Source organism: Camelus bactrianus, chromosome 5, assembly GCF_048773025.1.
Source record: "Camelus bactrianus isolate YW-2024 breed Bactrian camel chromosome 5, ASM4877302v1, whole genome shotgun sequence".
Classification (NCBI taxonomy): domain Eukaryota; kingdom Metazoa; phylum Chordata; class Mammalia; order Artiodactyla; family Camelidae; genus Camelus; species Camelus bactrianus.
The window spans coordinates 89,233,637-89,255,811 of NC_133543.1; the positions used below are offsets into that span (position 1 = coordinate 89,233,637).

At 43.1% G+C, this 22,175-nt stretch overlaps 1 long non-coding RNA gene across 2 annotated transcripts; it reads left to right on the forward strand.

Annotated features, from left to right (window-relative positions):
* Positions 1–1,712: 1,712 nt before the first annotated feature.
* LOC141577655 (uncharacterized) lies at positions 1,713–21,344 on the forward strand. Of its 2 annotated transcripts, none has more exons than XR_012506889.1 (5): positions 1,713–1,924; positions 2,571–2,679; positions 17,301–17,382; positions 17,933–20,040; positions 21,132–21,344. It is a non-coding gene; the product is annotated as an uncharacterized LOC141577655 (long non-coding RNA). The 2 variants fall into 2 exon arrangements; XR_012506890.1 differs by having other exon boundaries at positions 19,985–20,040.
* The last annotated feature ends 831 nt before the right edge of the window (positions 21,345–22,175 follow it).

Sequence of the window (22,175 nt, forward strand, 5' to 3'; positions counted from 1 at the left end):
CCAGGAATTTTATTTTCTTGCCTCCTCTTCCTGGATGGAGTATCTCCCAAACGCTATCAGGGAATTATTCAGGTATCCTCGTGCCTTCCCCTGCCTACTGTCTTCCTGTGGTTGATCAGCTAACTGTTGCTTCCTGGGAGCCAAGCTGATGGAACCATGGGCTCAACGTGTGCATTGGAGAAGGCAGAGCCAGGCTCAGTAATCCCACCCCTCAAAGGGGTGGGGTGCAGAACAAAGCAAAACAATAGCTTAGATACAATTGTTGGACTAGAAAGATCATATATGAGGATTTCCACAGGCACTTAGGAGGAACCTTCAAAGATGTCCAGAAGCTTGGGCAGGAGCTCAGAGGGGTTTGTCCACACCTTAACCACCATTTCAAGGAAATGGGCAAAAACTAGGTATAAAGGAAAAACCACACTCTTCTTGTGTTTCTCCTTTACTCTCACAGTACTACCACACTTAAGACACTTCCAACACGTGTGGGTTTTCCACACCTCGAGCAATTCTGTAGTACCAGCTGGGCGTCCTGCAGTTCACTTTGATACTAACACCAACTAGAGTTATTGTGGACCCTGCAGCTTAAGGGCTCCATCCCATAAGAATGCCCCCTGCTTCAGATGCCAATCACAAGTAATAGGTCTCCTGGTTACCCACAACTTCTGTTCCACTTGGTTACAAATTAGAGGTTCCGACGACTTTCCTCCTTAGATTTGATTGTTTGCTAGAAAAGCTCACAAAACTTGGGAGAACACTTATGTTTACCAGTTTATTATATAATGACAGATACAGATGAACAGTCAGATGAAGAGGTACATAGGGTGAGATCTGGAAGGGTCCCAAGTGCAGGAGCTTCTGTCCTTGTGGGGCTAAGGGGTGCCACCCTCGTGACATGATGTGTTCACCTACCTGAAAGCTCTCCAAACCCCATGCTATTGGGATGTTTACAGAGGCTCCATCACACAGGAATGATTAATCATTAACTCCATCTCTAGTCTTTCTCCCCTACCAGTGATCCGTGGCATCATGTTGGTAGCTTGGAAACAGCCATGGTGGGGGTATCTACACCCTAGAAATCTCTCTGCAGATACTACAGATTAGGGCTTGATTTATTGCTTTGTTGATTGCCTAGACTTAAGAAAGTAATGGAGAAAATGTGAATAATGCATGTGAAACTTAAAAAAGTGTGTCATGTCTGTACCTGTTACGTTCAGAATCATCCAAAAAATGGAGGAAATTCTCCTGGCATTTGGAACTATGATCTGATCTGATTCAGCAAGGACGTGACTCCTGTTGCTGATGAGCAAGTGAAGTTCAGACATACATCTTTATTATTTCATTTTCTTTTGTCTTGTAAAGATGTAAAAAATGTAAAGAAAACCGTCACCAACATTCATGCTGTAACTAGATTCATTTGACATTTTTAACCATAGGTGGACTATGGATACAGGAATTTGGCAAAAAAAGTTGTGTGGTTCCATTGGTTACATGGGATTTATAATAAAAGGTATTGTATAATTTGTTATTATTGATAATTGAGCACTATATGTCCTTTATATTAGTAAAAGTACATAGTAAAAATTATGTACATAGTATGGCCTTATATGCACATCTGTTTTCCCCCAGGGAGAAATTGTTAAACATTACCCATCACCCTATTGTGACGGGCATATTCCCGTCACTCTTACTGGTTACCTGTAAGAAGTCGGGGGATCTTCCTCTTCCTCTTCAGTCTGTACGCTTGAGAACACCACCCTTCTTCTTATCCTTGGCTCATTCAGCCACAGGGAGCCCTGTGAACCATTAAGTTCAGCCTGCTGAGGAAGTCCAAAGGACAACGACTTCCCTACCATCTGAGGACTTTCCCGGGAGGAACCATAACAGAAGCAGGTAGAAGACAGAGTTAGCATTTCTTGGGTCTCTTGTAAGTGAAATGTCTTATTCGTCACAAAGGCACACTTTAGAATTTTTGTATTTACATGTATCAAAGTAACAATGACAGCAAGCAGTTATCTGCTTTATCATTTACAAAGCACGTCCACATTTATTAGCTTATTTCATATTTCTCAAGATTTCTGTTTCTTTTTTGAAAAATTCTAGTAACTCGTATATTTACTTATAATGTTCCCTGTTACAATATCACATGCAGTTTGATGAAACAGATATTCACCACATCCATGGAGTTCTCTGTTTCTAGCAACTCAAGTGCAGCTGGAGAGGGGGATATCGCTCATGGCGTTAGACTCCAGCCAGCTTGTTCCTCCCCACAGCGTGGGATTAAAGGCAAGGCGTTTACTTGCTATTTCCTACACTCTGTAGTATACCAAATCTGCACTGAATTCAGGGCAGGAAACAAACCCCCTTAAGGGGATATTAGTGGTTCTAGAGGAAAGCATGATCCCCCTTGCCAAAAGGAAGTATGATGTAGTTGTCTTTGAATCTGTTTCTCTCTTGGGGGTATCGATCAGGCAGAGAAGGGTATTGGGAACACCCAAGGAGGGAGAGGGGGACAAGCAGCTGCCTCAAGGAGGGAGTTCCTGACCATTTTCTAAATACTGTACCTGTTTCAGCGCTCATCACAATGGAGGAAAACACCATCCAACTCAACCATGTTCTTTGTGGTTGTGATCAACAACATAGCCTGGGAGGTTTGCTCTGGAAAATTCTGCATAGAGTAAGGTATGAATTAATCCAAAAGCCAGTGGCGACTCATTTGCAATAGTTCACGCTTGTTAACAACAGTTAGATGAGATCTTTGCCTGCAGCACCCAGGGTGTTGGAAGTTTGGCTGTTACTCAGTTAACATGATTGAGCTTCAGAGCTACTCAGAATCTCTCAGACCTGAAAATGGGCATTTGGAACTAAAAGAATTGATTTGATGCTCCTTGATGATCAAACTAAATCAGATTGTTATCAGAACTTAACTCCACTGTGTGCTGCGTGAGCTTCGATTGTCTACGCGAGCATACTTGGCACACTTGGGAATGGAAAAAAAAATTCAATTTCAAAAGTAAACACAGTTAGAGAACAAAAATAGTTCGGAGGACAGCTTATCAGAGAAAAAAGCCCAACTAATGAGGGCCAAAAAGTACAACTGAAAGGCAGAACTGACATGCTGTTTATACAGCTAAGGATGCCAAATCTATTTTTTCACCAAGATTTGCTTTTTTCTCTTTAGTTATTGATTACCTTCGCAAAGGAGAGAATATTGACATGTGCAGAAGACTGCAACGGGCTGAAATCGTTTTAGTTAGAGTATCTTTGGCAGGTCTTCGTGTTCTGATTTAAAGGAACCACTGTGGGTTCTGAAATAGCTTTTGTCACCAGTTTCATCACAGACCTAATCATCCAAAACATCATGCCCTGTAATTTGACTGAAAAGCAGTGAGACAGCAAAAGCTTCAATTCTTGAAAAGGATTTAGCAGCCAGCCAGTTTATGCTTATTAGAGGCGCCCTGACACCATCTCCTCCCTTCTTTCTTTACTCCAACCACGACGAAATAAATCCAGAGCCTTGAACTAAGTATGGAGGTGGGAGGGGCGAAGGAGAGGACCTGAGCCGACTCCTGGGGGAAAACAGTTCTGTTAAAAAAAAAAAAAAAACAACATGAAACAAGGCTTTACTATTTTACAGAAGTTCTAGTGTCAAAATATTGAGAACTTGAAAAGTGAGTCATTTTGGTTTTTTTTTTTTTTCAGAGAACAGGCAAGGACACATGCTCAGGTCAGATTAGAGTGGAAAGAATCCAGCACTTGATGGGTGGAGACCTGGTCCTGGAACTTCTGCACTGTGTGACCTTTGACAAGACTCTTAACCTCTCTGAGCCTTGGTTACTTGTTTGAGGCTGTTTGCTTTCAGCCCTTTACACTCCCCTCCCCCAGCCCCGTGGTAAACCTGTCCACTTTTAGGATTAAGATCCTTTGAAGGCTCACTCTCACACCAGGTCGTCTTAATTTTTATGCTTTGGGTTTTTAGCAAAGATTATTTATTTATCGGGAACCTCCTGGAAGGTCAGATATTTTTGTAAGGAAATGTAAATACCATCCTTCAAATAAGCCTACATTATCACAAAGTATCCTTTGTTTTGATTATGTATGCCACAGCATTAAATTAAAAAACCAACACATAGGTGTACACATGTGACCCTAGTGTCTGCCTTTGTATATACTAGATACCCAGGTCACCTTCCTCTAATGTAGTTTTTTTTGCCTATGCCTACATTGACCTGTGGCGTTCCCTTTGTCTTCCCCTGGGACTGCCACCATCTCTTACTTACCAGCTGTCCCCTCTGCTGGAAACCAGTCCTCTTCCTTCATCATCCCAGGGCACCAGAGATGAAGCCCAGGTGGAGCAGATTGTCGATAAGTGTTTGGAAATTTTTGCGGGTGATTATGGTGCAGGAAGGGGACAAGTTCAATTCAGACATCCCTATTCTTAGAAATGTATCGGCAGATCCCCCATGTGGTGGGTATGTGATGCTGGGGGGAGGAGGAAGATGACTAAATGGAACCTTTAACAACTACCCTTTCCTCCCCTTCCCTTCCCTCCCTGAATTGGGTCCTGGAATTCAAACAGGAGACAGAGATGGGGGAGGGCATTTCAGGACAGGAAAAGGGAAGGGAGGGAGGGAGCGGCGGAAAGCAGGCTTGTTCAGAGTTTGCCTGGAGCTGGCTCTGTTAGTCATCATCCCCCAGCTTGAGGAAGACCTTTCAGAATGCCTTTGACTTCCAACGTCTGGTTAAGCAAACTGCACTGCAACGCAAAGTCGGCTTGATGCAGTTGGCCTAAGCCCCACATTTTTCTCTGCTCTTTCTGGTCTGTCTTGGTAAAAGCTCTTTGAGGGTGTTTAAGCACCTAGTGACAGACGTGGAGATTTAACAAGTTTTAGGCACCTTGATTTTCTTGGGGGGAGAAAGACTCATCTGCTGTCACTCATCTGATCCAACCTGTCTTCAGATCATGATGAAATTCCTTTTTGTCACATCCCCCAGGTCCTAATGAAAAGGCGGATTAGCCTGATCATCAAGGCCCATCAGCTCCATGCTCTTAGTTAAATGGTACCCACCGTGTGCCGCGGAGCAGAGCTGTGCAGGGTTAGTTGGGTGTGTTATTACAATGAGTTCATTTAATAAACTTGCCGTCAGCATCTTAATCCTCAGTCAAGTATAGGCATGAGAGCCCTCGTTAGCCATGATTAGGCGACAGTTTTGATGGTTAACGACATTTTCTCATCCCCCCAGATTCATTTTCATTAAGACTCTAAATTGGTTTAAGAAAGTTTTTTTCAGCAAGAGCACCTGATGGACCATGACTTTATGGGTTTTCATGTTAAAGGCCTGTTAAAAGTAAGTTCAGTTTCATTTTACATTTGGGTTCATGCTGGGATCTATTTCCTATGTGGTTTCTAACCCTTCTGCCTCCTCTTCTGCCTTCCCTGTACTTGGGTCCCATCCATCAAACAGGCTAGATGTTCATTACATATATGCCATTCTACTAAAGGTGTAGAACGTTCCGCAGAGGGGGTGGCATCAGAATGGTTTTGTGTCTTCCCTGTCATTAGAGACTGGAGGGAGTCGTGCTGAGTGCTCGGCAGTGCCCAGAGTTCAGGTTAGATTGGCAGATTCTGACCTGACTTATCTCCTTTCCCCACCTGTCCCCTCCTGGGAGCACTGTGCTTGTGCCCCCCACACCAACAGCACCAAGTGCACAGTAAACGCTCCGGGGATGCTTGAGGGGTGAAGAATGAGGGCTGGAGGGTCCCAGATTCCAAATAAACAACTGTTGTCTCTCTTTTCTCTATATCTGTGTTTTTCTGGGTCCTGGGGGAAGTAGATATGGAGACAGGATTAAACATGCAAGGATTTTATTAGGAATACACCTCTCCAAGAGAAACTAGGGGAGAGCTGTTGGACTGTGATGCCAAGTCTGAGCGGCGTGAAGGAGGAGGGGAGGTTGGCTGGCAATGTCCTAGACTGCCATGCAGGCAATGAAGGTTTAGCACGCTCACTGGGGAATCTCAGAGCTAAGCCAGCCGCCAGCCTCGTTGTTGAGACCTGCTGGGCTCAGCCATTGGCCAGGAGCAGCTGGTGGAAAGTGTGGCCTTGGTGTGAAGGTGCCACTAGAGTTCTGAATGCAGCCCCTGGGGCCCTTGGTTAATTGTGCATCTTGGAGTTGGAGGTCTGTGAGGTGCCTTCCCATGGCTGCTGCTTGGGGAAGGAGGAAGTAATTCTGAGAAAAAAGATTAATGGGGAAGTTTTCTACAGTAATATTCAAGGATTACATGGGGAAGATTCACCAATTATACTCTACATCCACTATACAGAGAATTTTTTAAAACGTACACCATATACACAACAGTGTGCTCTACTGGAGATTAAATATGTATTTTCCCTCTGTTCTAGCAGAAGAGGGTGAGAAAGATACCTTGTTTATCTTAAGAAGAATAAATATGTGAATCTCTGAAAGTACTCCCTACAACATCCCCGTGAAGAAATCTGGGATCCCTGCAGACATACTTAAGAATGGTGATGGTTCCATCTTTCAGAAAACGGGGTGTGACTATAGGCATTTTGGGACTAGCATCTGGGAGAAGACTTGGTGAAGAGAAGGTGCCTGGGGCTCTTGTCCATGAGGTGGTGAAAGCTGAGCCCATCTGGTTCCTGAGTTCTGGGGCTGGCTTTCAGTCAAGGAAGTGGGTGAGGATGGGAGCAGAGGGAGTGCTGTGATGACGGGCATCCTGCCACCTGGCATCATGTTCTTGGCTTGTCCCTCCTGCCTGCTTGGGCTGTGCTCCCAAGGCTCTCCCAGGGGTCCCTGCAGGTGGGAATACCCACTAACTCAGTAAGGCAGGTGGCTCAAGTGCCCATACTGTGGAGAGAGTATGCAGCATGAACGCCCTCAGGGGAAATATGGGTGAGTCTGAAAGGCTGGCCATCTCCATTACATTAGGCTTCAATGTGAGGTCGGGTTTTCTGACAATGAGGGGAATTAGTCACTGAGATAAAGGTGAAGTGGACTTTCCCAGGGTCCTTTGACAGAGGACCATCTTGTCTCTTTGGGGTGGATTTTGTGTGGTCTTGCCTGGTGGGGAATGGGGCACGGGGATATATGGAGGAGGAAGGGCGGTCAAGGACCAAAACAAGCTCACTTCTCACAGTGGGATGATCTGCCTCCTCATCTGCTGAAATTGGGATGGGTCCCATCATTGTTCTTGCTTCTGGTTTGCTTGAACTCTCCAGGGTGCATTAAAAATAAGGAAATCAGGTCCATTATCCTTTATGCTTGGTTTCATAAGAATAAATTACTGGAAAATATATGCTATGATGTATCTTTTTTTTATCCTACTGAGAGAGGAATCTTTGTAGCACCTTCTCTTGTGAATAGAACTCAATAGTTCTCCTTTGTGTAGTAAAATGGTATTATAGTCATGCTCGCTTGTGGTATTGCATGTAATTACAAGCCTGTTGAGTTCTGCATTTAAACCCACTTTGGGGGTTGTGGAGCTCAGCTTTTTTCAATCACACAGGATTAAACTTGGCATTCAGTTTTTTTGTGTAAAGCTGGTGCTAGCTGGGTAATGTGCATTCTGACCACCAGTGTGAAGAAAAATTAATTCCATTCAGGGTAGTCAGTCAACATGCAATTGTCCTGTTGGGACCAGTGTTTGTGGACAAGGACCACAAAGTGTTTGTTTCCTTTCTGACTAGGGCTCATGTCTGATTGGTTCATATCCATGTCACACCCGCTGTCAAAAAAGGTTGAATATTGTCTCTCACTTATCTCTACCTTTTTTCACATGTTGGTTGGATTACCAAGCTGTAAACCAAGATTACATGTTGGTTGGATTACAGCTGTAAGTGCCAACTGACACATCTGAAATTTAAGGGCAACCGATGAAGTGTAATGGGTTTACAAGGGGCTACCTCCAGGCTTCTTCTGTCTGCTGAGGCAACTGCATACTATTGAAATGATTGTTTAATTTATAAATTAAACTTCCAATGGGAGGACTTCCAAACCAGGGTTGGTCATACCTCTGACCATAGGCCAGTGTTGTGCATATGCTCATCTGGTCTAAATATATCCTAGCTTCCATGACTCTGTGATGGGTCAGCTTACTGTGTCTTTCATGTAGATATGTGCTTTCATTATGTAAGAGTGTTATCAAACCTGGGTTTGGGTCCACTCACCCAATGCACGGCAAAGCCAATCTATTGACACTGGGTTGTGGTGAAGGAAAGTACAGTGTTTATTGCAGGGAACCAAGCAAGTTGAAGACCCAAACTCCCTGATGGCTTTCAGGGAAAGATCTTTAAAGGCAACATTAGAGGTGTGTGTTGCTGGGTGCCTGGTCAGCTCATGGACATTATTCTGATTGGTTGGTGGAGATATAACAGGATGATGTGTCGGGAGTCAACATCATCAACCTTCTGGTCCCAATCGGTCCGGGGTCTACGTGCTTGTGGTCAGCAGTTTCCATCTGGTGGGAGTCTGGTCTCTGTAAAAACAGCTAAGGAATGTGCATCAGGCACTGATATCTATATCCTTCAGGGATGAACTAAAGGTCCTGTGACTTGCTATATGGCTGATCTATTGCTTAAACTCTTACCAGTTTCCTGACCCAACAGCTATTTTTTGTTACTACACGTTTACATTTTCTTAATCATTAACTCTGGAGCCAGCCTTTCAAGGCTCAGGGGAGGCCTGAAGCTAAGGCTTTTACTTCAAGAAGTGGAGGATATGGGGGTGGGGATGGGGGTCCTATACCAGAGAGAGTCCTGGAGGGTACTGCTCGGTTTCAAGAGGATGAAAGTTGATCTCCTGGTTTCCCTGGAGTCCTTGGCTCTGAATGTTGTACCCTGTGCTAAATTTCTGGGATGCATCACTCTGCTTAGAAGGGCTGAGAATTGGGAAGAAAATGGAAAAAGATAAAAAGCTTGGGGATTTATGTAATAGCTGTGAAATTGGAGATTGCATTTCTCTTGTCCAATTTTCCCAGGCCCTTACAAACTCTTCTTGTCTAAGCAAAGTCAGTTGTATGTTGTAGACTTGTCCTGACCTACTATTCCAAACATATAATTATGACTTAAAATAATAAGTAGGATAATAGCTGTCATATAGTGGAGTGATGGCCACGTGCCAAACCAAAGTGCTAGTGGCTTCACGTACATTATTTCACTTAATTTTTAGAATAACAGCCCTGTAAGTAGGAATTATTTCCCACCTCTTACGGATAAATAACCTGAGGCTCTGGGAGATTTAGTAACTTTCCCAGGTTTACTTAGCCTAGCTCTGCCCAGCACCAAAGCCCACAGTCCATCCTCGCCACTGTGAGGCCTCCCAAGGAAACTCAGTGGTTCCACTTGGTCAATGCGTTTTCTAAAATGAGGTCTGGGAAAATGTTTCATGTGCTCCAACTTTGTAGGCAAAATTCATATTTCCTTTAAAATTCCCCTGCTCACTCCTCCAGTCAAGGTTATCTTGGACGCAGGAATTTCTTCAAATACTCAGACCACCTGTCACCTGTGGCGTATTCTGAACCTTGACAGTCTCTGAAGTGGTCCTCCCCTTGCATGAAAACAGCTCTAGCTGGCTTAACACTGGAAGTGAAATAATTTTAAATGGCTTCCACACGGCTCAGCTTTCAAAGAGGTTCCATTACATATAACTTCACATAAACAGATAATCAGAGACCGGAGCCTAGGAGCACAGTTCCTGCCTCCCAACTGGCATGAAGCAGGGGACATCTGCCCTGCATGAAGCCTGAGTCAGGCCGTCCCTCTCATCTGTGACCTCCTGCAGTTGGGAGGGACTCACCCAGGATTATATAAAGATTTCACAGGGGGCATTGAGAAATGGGATGGGATCAACTTGAAGAGAAAACCTAATTGGTTTGACTCCTTTCTTCACCATCAGTAATTATTTTGGGATCAATAGCCCATCTGTAAAGTAAATGTTTTCCTTCCAGAGGTAGAATTTCTTGCCTTGGTTGCAAGTCCAGACAATTTCACTTAAAAGGCTCCATCAAAGATGAACCTGACCTCCTTCTACTGCTCTTCCTATTTGAGTTCTGCAGATCAGAGGACATGGAACACCACATTTTTCCAACAAGTTTTGTCAGCCTCCCTGCCCCTCATAGTCTTTATTATTATTTTTATAATTTTTAAATTCCCAAAATGGATGAAGGTTGTTGGGGTGGGAAAACTGGGAAACCTACAGGGCCTGAGCCTGAGGTTTCCTTTGAAACTGTCATTGGTTTTCCAGAAGGCCAGGTATTCCAAATGTACTGGGGATGGAAGCATCCTAAGATGCCTTACTTTGGAAATTTTTGAGTTCCTAAGAAGGCTGCTGAGAGCTGAAGGCCCCTCTAAATGAGGTCTACGGGAACAACACGTGCTTGTGAGAGAGGCCAAGGGAGACTTATTTTAGAACTTTGATCTAGGGTTCCAGGAACTCCCTGCTCATACCATTTCTCTCTCTCCTTAGAAAGTCTAAATCCTACTCAGTCTTCATGTGATGGTTTAGGTCCATATCTTCTCCAGAGAGTCTTTCTACCAGGTCTGGTCTTCTTTGATTTAATTAATTAAACGTTAATTAATTAATGTTATCCATTTTAATCTAACATTGGAATGAGTAGCTACTCATATAAGGTATTGGTCTAGGTATGCTCTGTGGGACTGCAAAGATGAACCAAATTTAGATCTTTCCCTGAAGAGTTTACACTTGAACTGGAGAGAAGTCAAGCGTACCTGGGGATGGGGAGGGATAAAAATAAGCAAGTAGTTACTATACGGTGTTTTAAGGTAGAAAGTGATGTAATGCAATGAAAGAATATGTGAGGAAATGCCCCGAGGGACTCCTTCCTGTTTGAAGCAGAGGACCTCTGAAAAGTTTCTCTCTATTTTGAAGGTTCTTTGAGATACACAATGTTCACTTGAGCCAGGAGAAAACTGCTTTGGATTTTTATTTCTATTTGTTTCCTAGTTGCTGGAAGAGGGCCTTCACAGAAGATGCTGACAGCAAATTTAAAATGGGGTTGGGTGTTTGGTGAGCCCTACCTGTGGGAATGAAGGTGAAGGGCAGGCATCCTTTGCTGTGTATGGCTTCCAGCTCATGAAGATGTAAGAACCAGCCAGCAGGGACCATAGTCCGAAGAGGCTTGTGAACTCCCTTAAGCCAGTGACTTGTCTCATGTTTATTATGTCTGTTACCTCCCCCTCCCTAATGTTACCTCTGAGGGATTTAAGGATTGAGGGTAAAGCCTTTAAGTGGGTGGACCCAGTGCCCCTGTCTCTAGGGGCAGGGAGGAAGGCAGGGCCTGTGGAGACTGGGCTAGGCAAGGGAGAAGAGTGGGGGTCTGCTGGGTTGGAAGAAGACCAAGAGAGAAGATGAGCAAGCAAGTCCTGGGGCCAGGTAGGCAGGCAAGTGACCCGGTCTTGGCATAAGGAGGCTTCTGGGGTCCTTGATACGAGCAGGAGTGAGTGTCAGGGAGGTTCTGAGGACCGAGAATTACTCTTGGCTTGGGGGATCAGGGCAGGTTGGCTTCATGGAGGAGACTGAATGTTACTGAAGCCCTGAAGGGCAATCCAGATCCAGGGACATAAAATTTAAAGGAAGAGAAACAGGAAGTCATTGGGTTTTGTTGGCCAGAAGAGAAGGAATGGAGGTAGGTGTAGAAAGGTGGGTACGGGCCAGACCATGGCAGCTAAGGAGACTGGGCGATGGGGCAGGATCACTGAAGTCTCTGTGAGGATGTAGAGCCATGCTTTAGGGAGATTAGTCAGGCAGCAAGGTGGAGAGAGAGGTTGGATGCGGAGAAGGGTCAGAATCCCTTGGTGTTACGTAGGATAGGGTGTGTATCACGCAGGGTTAATTTGCTCTGCCTGTATTGGCGGCTTTCAGCTTTCTGAAGTGGGGGTGAGCAGTTAGGAACTGATGTGTAAGCTCCAGAGTTAGCAGGCATTTAGTCTTCAAGCATGGCTCTTGGCTTTGCCGTCCCTAGGGAGCTGCCATTGTTATCAATATTGATCCACAGCAAATAGAGGAAAGGTGCAGAAAACCATGTGTTCTTTGAAGGGGGACTTCCCAAAAGCTCCACAGGACACTTTTGCTGACTTCTCATTGGCTGGAACTTGTCACATGGCCACATCTAACTGAAGGGAAGTCTGGGAAGTGGAGTCTTTTAGCTGGGCGGCAGTATGTCTGGCTAACACTGAGGGTACTTTTTTAAGGAGAAGGGGGAGAAGGAGTGTAGGGGACTTGGTAGACTTTGCCTCCGGGTCTGGATTCAAGTAGTGGCAAAGAGAATGGAGAGGAAGGGGAGAAGATGGGAGATATTCAATGACACAATGACCAGGCTTGACAACTGTTTAGAAATGGCATGAAAACCAGAGATACTTGGAGCCTGGGTAAAGTGATGTGGTGGAAACCACTGTTCCTATGTGCCAGGCACTATTCTAAGTGCTTTCGCATGGATTTTATATTGATCCCTCACAACAGCCTTATGAGATAGGTCCTAGTACGATTATCTGTATTTTTCAGATGAAGAAAATGGGGCCTGGGGAGGGTAAGTTTTTGGCCCAAAGTGATACTTCTAGTGGCAGAACCAGAGTTCGAACCCAGGCAGCTCCTTCCAGAACCTGTGCCCTTAACCACTTCGCTTGTGGTGGCAATGAGTAGAGAGAGGAGACACAGGAGTATCCAGGTTCCTCTGCTCTTTCCTCCAGACTATTGTCCCTTTCCCTTGAGTAGAGTTCACTTCTGTAGTGCTCAGTGGGAGACGGTGAGGAAAACTCATTTATCTAATGTTTGCACGTGGGCTTGGAAAGCCTGGATGGGGAGTCAGAAAGGTGGGCTCTGCACAGATTCAAAACAGGGAGCTATTTGCATGGTTTCCAGGGACAGTGGGCAGCTCTGTGCTCCAAGGGCTTGGTGATGCGGCTTTGGAAAGGACAGAAGAGATTCATTTTGTGGCTAGATGTAACTTAGAAACAGTATTCTCTGCTCCTTGCTGTTTTGCAGAAAGCATGATTAAGGCCAAGTCTGTGCCAGAGCTAAAGACCAAGAATGGAGTAATGTCTGCAGAGAGAAGGGCAATTAGCAAATTCCTTAATTAGAGTCGGGTTCCTATTTCTCCAGTCAATTCTAATCACCTGTTAGGTTTTAACTCAGCACCTTTGGCCTGCAGTGTGCAGCCACAGAGTTCAGAAAATCAGGGCCCATCCATCTTGGGTAAAGTAAGTAAGACCTGTTTTCCCCTTCTGTAAAATGATTATCACAAAAAACTTATTTCCTGAGACTGTGAGGATCCAAAGCATTAACATGTGAAAGTGTTGGCAAGCACTCAAGTTTAGTTATTTATTACATCAGTGGTAACGATGGCTTATTAGTCATTAATGCCTGCTAGTAGATGATTCTGTGCTGAAATTTCATGCTTCGTTGAATCCACTGACTTCCATTTCTCACCAAGGTGCTGACTCTTGTAATCAAAGCTTGGAGATTTACTTAGGCACCAAAAGATTAATCTTGACAAAATTCATGACGTTTCTGTTTTTTTTTTCTGTTCACTGGGCATTAGCCATCATCCCCAGGATGTGACACCTTCCTCTTATTCTGATGGGAATTTGTATTTAAATGTATGTTGAAAAAACATAGTGTGGAAAAGCTGCAGTATGTTGACTGTGGGAAAAGCGCTTTCCTTGAACAAAAATCTCACACTGGAACGAACTCTGATGTTTTGATATATAGAGCCTCCATTCTAGGTTCTTCCTGAATATGTCCATCTCCCATTCCATGCCTCCTTCCTTCCCTTCCACCAAGATTTAATTGTAAGAGACCAAACTCATCTGTAATTATCCAGTTCTAAAGATGCAGACAGGAATAAGACATGGTTCCGTCCTTAATAGGCTCATCGTCTGGGAGAGAAGGCAAACTTGAAAATAAATAATTGTAATACGGTGAGACAAATACCATTAAATAAATATATACAGGGTACAGAGGTGGCATTTCAACAAATGCATCTTGGCATGTTAACAGGAGGAAAATGCATCTTGGTATTATCCCCGTCTAAGTATGCAACTCCAGAATTCATTCACTGCTCTGTAAAAGTGACTCTCCTTGCCTGGGTGTCATGTTAATTTAACAATCTTTTTAATTTCAGGGTTTTTACTAGTCAGTCTCTTCCTTCTTTCATCTCAATACTTCTTAATCCCGTTTATGTGTGTATAATACAAGGTGCATGAGGTCATCTCTGCCTCCCCCATTCTCTCGTGACCTTTCTATGTGTTGTTTTACTTTTCCATATTAAATCTTTAATGTGCATAACTGTGTTCCTTTCTTTAAAATCCAAACTCGCCTCATCAGATTTGCAAAAATATGAAAGCTTGACAACATACTTGTTGGCAAGGCTATGGGGAAACAGGTCTTATACATTGTTGATGGGAATAAAAAATGGTACAATTCCTGTGGAAGGAAATCTGTTAATATTTAACAGAACTGTATATGTATTTATCCTCTGACCCAGCAATCCGACATCTAGGAATTTATCCTGATAAAATTCCATCAATGTGAAAATGCAAATACACAAGATTATTGTATTCAAAATCATTATATTTAAATATGACAAATATTATACAAAATACAAATATCACAAGGGAGTGTTATTTGTAATCACAAAAACATTGGACATTACCTTAATGTCCAAATGTAGGAAACTGATGGAAAAAACTATGGTACTCACACACAATGGAGTGCTATGTGGCCATAAACAAGAAAAAGGAAGAGCTCTATGAACTGACATGGAGTGATTTCTAGGAGATATTGTTAAGTGAGAAAAAAAAGCAAAGTGCAAAGGAACATATATAATATGCTACATTTTGTGCAAGAAAGAAGGAAAATTAGAAAACATATGTATTTGCTTATCTTTACAGGAGAAACACAGGATGGATAAATCAGGGAACATTCAAGTTAGTTATAAGAGGTGGGGGGAGTAGGGCAGAAGAGAGATGGAGGGAGCAGTGCTTCTCGGAGTGTGTCTTCTTGCACAGTTTTGACCTTCAGAAGCCATGTTAATGTTCCATATAGTCAAAAATAAAGTTAATGAGGATGGGAAGGGGAAAAATCCCTAAAGCTGAAAGCAAACTGAAACAAATCACCCAGTCATACTTCAAATGAATAACATAACACTGAAGAGGGAGAGAAAAAAAAGAAATGACTAATTCAAATCACTTTTGAATGCCTGTCAAGTGGGAGCACGGGGTAGAGGGAATTGCATACAAATCCTGAACTCTTTTGAGTAGGCTTGTGTTTTGTATGAGTAGGAGAAAGCAGTTCTGAACCAGTGGTGTATGTATTATAGGACTGAACAATTAAGTACAGGTGACCCTTGAACAACACGTGTTTGAACTGCGTGGATCCACTTATACAGAGATTTTTTTTTTCTAAGAAATACTACACAGTGTGAGGTTGGTTGAATTCATGGATGTAGACCAATGGATACAGAGGGCCGACTATTAAATTATATGAGGATTTTCAACTGTGGGGTGTTGGGGTTGGCACTCTGATCCCTGTATTGTTCAAGGGTCAACTGTAAATATATTGTTGTTCTTGGGAGCCAGGGTTCTTGCTGGGGAAGAAAGGACATAATATGGAGTAAAGGAAGGCAAAAAGAACTCTCTTGGGATGGATTGAAATTGGAGGCATCAGTGGTTACCATGTTTCTAAAACACATATAGTATATGTTTATAAATGTATATACATGCATATATATATATGTATATATGAGTATATATGCACACAAATATTACCTAGTTTTGTCTGCTAAAAAGGGCCAAGAAGCAATAACACCTAAGTTACACTCAGCACACCTAGTGCCCGAATCTTGGTCTCTAATACCGTTCCCCACTAAAAGGAACCAGGGCTCCTGGGAAAAACAGCTGATTCCAGGGCTGGGGCAGGGTAGGTATGAGATGAGCCCAGAAAATTTTGTTATGCTAGAAATTAAGAAAATGATAAAATAAAGATGAAAGCAGGTCATAAGGACATAGGAACCAGCTTGAAAGGATTTCTACTGGTTAAATCTGCCAAAATAATTAAATAAAATAATGAATCATAAACCATTAAAAATAAGAATTCATGAGTCCATACCAATAACAAATGGATATATTAATAATAAACATATGGGGAGGGCTGTTCCTTACAATGCAATGCTGAATGCTAACTGGTAAATTGGGAGAAGGTACTAGAGTTGGAAAGTTAGCATTTTGCAACCATTATCGTAAAGTTTAGATCAAGCAAGAATCATCAATACATACTAAATTTAGGGGGAAATTTAGATGAGGAGCAGGATATTTGCATGGTCTTAAAGGATCTCCCACAGACTGATGACTAGTTCCAAGGGGGAAAAAATAGCTATTATACAGTTGAGAAATTCTACAGCTTGACTGGTCAAAATTTGCATCAACCGTGAGAGCCGATGGCCATCACGTACCTCTGGATGTGATACCCTGAGAAAGATACAACAGCACCTATGTAGTATTTTGGCCAAGACTGTGTAAACCGAATCATGAGGAAACATTAGATAAACTCCAAATGAGAAACATTTGATTAAAAATGGGGAGAGGGGAGCTCTTTGCTTTAAAAAAAATGTCATTGTGGATGACCAAGAGAGACTCTGGAAGTGTTTCAGATTAAAAGGATAAAGAGATGTGACAGCTAAATGCAATCCTTGACCCTAGGCTGGATTCTTTACTGGAGAGAAAATGCTGTAACAGCGTTATTAGATCAATTGACAAAAATGGGATATGAACAGTAGATTAGATAAAAGTATTGTTCTGAAGTTAAATTTACTGAAGATGATAACTATACTATAATTATGGAAGTAAGTGTTTCTATTCATAAGGAATACAATTCATGTATTTAGGGGTAAGTGGCCAAGATATATGTAATGTCCCTTAAAAATCAAGAGAAAAATATGTATGAAAGAGAGAGAGAGAAGAAATAAAGTAAGCAAATAATAAAGCACATGAGTAAACTGTCAGCACTAGGTGAATCTAGGGAAAAGAAAATCAAGCAATCTTTTATTAAGTTTATTCTTATAACTTTTCTCTAAATTTCACGTTATTTCCAAATAAAAGTTTGAAAATTGAATCTTGCATATCCTGCTTTGGTGCAGGAACATTTATCTCCCTACTATCCTATTTGTTAGTTTTGGTTCTGGGGACCATGTTGATGTCTGACCACATGTTAGAATAGTAACTAAGAAACACTCCCCACCTCCATTTTTTTTTTTTTTTTGGTATTGAAGCTGTATCTTTGCAAATGAAATCTTATGTGGAACATCAAGCTGAAGAAAAGATGAAAGAGGGGCCGCTCTGACTGCAGCGTGGGTGAGTTTGTTGGAGGAGTATTACAGTCCTGTCTACCTGTCTGCTTCACCTCCCACTCCCTGGTGGGCAGCCCCAAGGCACCTCCAGGGTATGGAGTTTGATAACTGCTGCTCTAAATTAAATGGGGGCATGGTCTGACTGACCTTCATAACCACTGAATGAGATTGACTGTTCTGAGATTGGAAGAAAACCTCAAGACTACTCCACAGCAGTTGACGTACTCTTTTTGGACATGTCCTAATGCACACCTTCAGGGATAAATGACCAGTTCCTTTCCTGTCTCTCCCTGAGGTTATTCCATCCTTGGCCTGTGGTTCACACTTGACCGGTATTCAGCAACAAGGTGCTGTATGTCAAGCCCAGTGTGAGATTGTTTCAAAGGATCAAGTTGTTTCTGAAGATACATGTATAGATGAGACTTGTATAAGCAGGATCACATTTTCTCATAGCTGCTTCGTGGTTGCTCGGGATTCATTTTCAAATGGCTGTCGTGTCTCACTGATGTGGCTTATGTTTATCCAACCATCTTCTTCCTTTCCTTTTCTTTCAGGTCTTGAGTCTTTAACACATTTTGTGGAGAGAAACTTGGCATTTAAAGACAACTTTGGCAAACCTTTTTGTAAAGTGACTTACCCTTCAAGTTAACTGCTCTGAAAGTTGGAGTCTTGGTGTATTGTTGGCCATTGAACAACAATGAGTTTGACCTGTGCAGGTCCACTTATACATGGATTTTTTTCAATAGGAAAAACAACAGTACTACACACACAACTGTTAGTTAAATCCTTCGATGTGAAAACTCAGATATGGAGGAATTGTTTATAGGGAGGATTGACCATAAGTGATACTCAAATTTTCAACTGTGCAGACTCGGCGCCCCTAATGCCCACATTGTTCAGGGGTCAACTGTATTTGTATCTACTTTAAAACTCAAACCTGAGTCAACAAAAATTTAAGACTGTTATTTATTCAGCAAGCTTTGGAAGACTGAATCTAACAAATTCATTTTGTTTAAGATGTAGCCGTCTTAGTGATTTGTCTCAAGTCCCTATAAGGCTTTTTGCAGGGCCCAAGACTCTAATTGTTACCGGTCCCATTGTTCTTTTCATAGGAAGACAAGTCCCTCCTACAGTGAACTGCCACACAGAGCTGTCCCTTAGATTTAATCTATTGTGACAATTCCTGTTGATTGGTAATGAGTTCCTGGACTCCTATGTTAAGAGGGATTCTGGGGCATCATTTGGACTTGGTAGGAATGAGCGTCATGATTCATTTGTGATGTCTGCTTGGGGACGTTATCCAGGTGTAAGCAACATGTGTGATGATCCTGGCCTAAAAGTAACTCTCAGGGGCCCCGTTTCGTTGGAAAGAACACATTTTCCCGTTGGCCATAAGTGCTGGTCTATTTGCTGTGCTTTCTTTCTATAAACAAAAAAATATTGCCTGCCATTTCAGTCCTACAAGGATCAAGTCATTAGCCTCTGCAGTTGCTGACCTACAGTACACCCGGAAAGGAATTCAGGATGAGGCATTTCATGGTTTAGATCTGTGGGCCCCTACATAGTTAAGATGCACATCTAAGGAAGAATTTCAGTGATCCCAGATTCTTGCATCTTCCCATACATAGATAAGAACTAACGTCATTACCTTGAGATAACTTTTTTTTTTTTTGTGATGAGTAGTAATCTTTTACCAAGATCTTTGACCAAAAGATTGTGATTAGCACAATCTTTTACTTGTGATTACCAAGTAATCTTTTACCAAATACCATGTATTTCTCAGCCCCCAAAATTCTTAGTATACTTGCTCCTCCCCTACCTCTTCAGAACAGTTTGTCAGTCCCATCTGAGAGGCTGTTTCCCCGGCTATAGTTCTCAGTAAGACACTGAATGAGACTCAAATCACAGCTCTTATGTGCTTTTTCTTTTTTTTTCCAACTGACATTGCTAAACAAGGAAACCTGACTATGGAGCCCCAGATTAGATATGGAAGGAACTGGAGAAACCTCACGGAGGCTTTGAGGTGTCTCTCCTGCAGACTGATGGCATCCCATGCCATAAAAGAGTCCTTAGTGGAGGGTATGGCAAAAGGCAGTGTTAAAAATCTCCTAGACTTTTATTTGGGTTCAACTGGTTGGCATGCTCATCTGGGGATTTCAGAATGCCAGCCTTTCTTTTTAAGGTGTCAGAACTCTGACATTTCTTGTACTGTGCAGACTCAGTGATGCTTCCTTGTAATTTAAGTGGCAAGAAAAGTTGACCCTGGCAGAGCACAGCCTCTCCCAGAACCTTCCTCAGTACTGAGGCATAAGAAACAGAACAGAACTTTAGAGATGGATGACTCCTTCAGAAGCCCTATGCCTGGTCTCCACAGATAGGGGGTATGTCTTCCTCCTTTAATCCCATGGCATTTTGTACCCTCTCCCAGGTGAGCTGCATAGTGCTGCTCGACAACCTTCCACTGAGATCCCCCTCAGCACCCCCTCCATTTGTTGATAAGAACCTTTTAATAAACCTTTAATCAGTAAACTTTTTTGAAGGCTAATTACTATGTCTTGCTTTTCTTGTTTTCTCACGGTTCCTGGCAATGCTGCAAACCTTCTAAGACCGCGTGTTCTCAAAGTGAATTGTTTCAAAAAGACTCGTGGAATTATTTGTCAGGGTAAGAATAAAAAAAGCTAGCTGAGTGATGCTAACCCCAGCAAGTCGTGATAGAACTAACTGCGCCTTGTCCAGCGCGGCGCCTGTCCCCCTCCTCCAGGTGTTTGGATTTGAGTTACTTTTGGGAATTGGCAAAGACAGCTTCCTGGAGCCCAGTGGTTGGAGGTGTTCTGACTGGGAGGCAGGGTTTTAAAAGCAGCACTCAGAACGATTCAATGTGTGTTTTATTCACAAGCAGTCACGAATAAGGAAGACTTTGTGTGGTAAGACGTCATACTTCCCAATAACACATGCTGGAATTAGCCGTGCGACCCCTCCCTTCCCTCCAGCAGAAAACAGCTCCCCATTCATGCATTCCTTTCACATCAGACCCTGTTTGCCTCGACCCTTGCCTGGGTTCTAACTTTGGGGCCAGACGAGTAAACTGGAGCACAGAGGCAAAAATACCTTCATTGAAAGAAGTCGTGGAAGTCGACGGAAGTGGGTCCCCCCAACCCCATCAGAGCAGAAATAGGTGCGGGGAGCTGACAGTGGGAGGTTTAAGCAACGCTATTTTGGGGGCAAAAAGGAGGATCCACGTTCCTATTTCACAAATTGTATAAAATGGCCTTTTCCTGCCTCACTCCCTTCTGTATCCTTCCCCCATGACTGAGGAATCTGTGCAGAACTTTTAATTAAAAAGTTGAAACTAGAAAGAAAAAAAAAATCCTGAAATGGCATGGGTAGTTATGCTTTATTTCTTTAATTAAAAGAAATTGAAAACACATTAAAATTCGCATTTCAGAGAATTTTCATGTAATTTTCCAAAGTTTTGTTCTACTTTTATTCTACCCTGGTGGGCTTGATCTGACCATGGTTTAAGATACTTTGAAAAGTCAAAGAAAATAATTTTGTTTATGAAAGATGTAAAAAAAAAAAACCAACCAAAAAACCTGAGGTGTTTAATAATTCTGAATCCAGATGACTTAACTATGGTAACCAACAGGACTCCGAATTCTCACAGATAATTTAGATTGCAGGCACCTAACTATACTGTGACACACCTGTCTGTGCCCTCGACTCACCTCCTTCTCTCTCCCCTTCATTCACCAGGCTCCACGCCCTAAATATGCTGTGCCCTTTGCCCTTTGCCCTTTGCCACCTGAGGGTTGCCCAAGGATGCTGTTCTCTGTCCAGGAAGGATGTTCCCCTCCAACGCCAGTGCAGGCACCGGGCCAGTGCCTCCAGCTAAAATCTCACCTCCTCTGCCAGGCCTTCCCTGGTCTCCCTGGCTGAAGCTGATCATAATATACATCTTATTCTTCATTTTTGCCTCCTGTTTATTTCCTTCAAAGTATCCATCAAAATGTATAATTATTTTATAGGTTAGTTTACCGGTTTTGGGTGTCCTTGAAATGTAACCACTTTGAAGGCTGGACTCCTCTGTCTGCATCACCAGCATTGCCAGCTGCAAAGACTTGTTGAATAAATGAACTTCAAATCGTGTGGGGTTCCTAAGTGGAGCTGGCAGGAACAAGTCACAAGGGGCCACCACTGCCAGGATCCAGGCTGGCATGGAGAGGGGTTTCGTCCTGTGCCCCCACAGCCAGCCAGGCTGGGCTGGGGTGCTGGGGTGGAGTCACAAGAAGAAAAACTGAGCTTTTGATTGAAATCCTTTTGATTTCGGGACTCTCTCCATATTTTAGCGGCGAGGTTGTGTGAGTCAGCCCAGGCATGGGCTTGAGGCTGTGTCTTTTCTGGCAAAAGGTGGGAAGTGGGTCATAGTTACTATTTTTCATATTAGCAACACAGCTCAGAGTTTTTCCTGGAAAAACATGTCCTTTTAACAGCAGACATTCAGTGAGCCTTGAAGGTGCCTTCTCAGTCAGGTGTGCTGCTGGAGTCAGGAGGGACAGGGAAGAAGGGGACAGAGATTTATTGTTCAGAGGGGAGGCTGACGTGTAAACAATTATAACACAGAGTGACAAGTGCTGCTCCCGAGGGAAGCCCAAGTGTTCTCCTGGGCAGGTGGAGGGGCTGTGCGGGGGTGGGGGTGTGGGGTGTGGTGTGTGTGTGGTGTGTGTGTGGTGGGGAGGCTTTCCAGTACTGTCAACCTCAGCTTGCTGCCTCCTTGCTACTTCCTTGAAAGAGGATTTG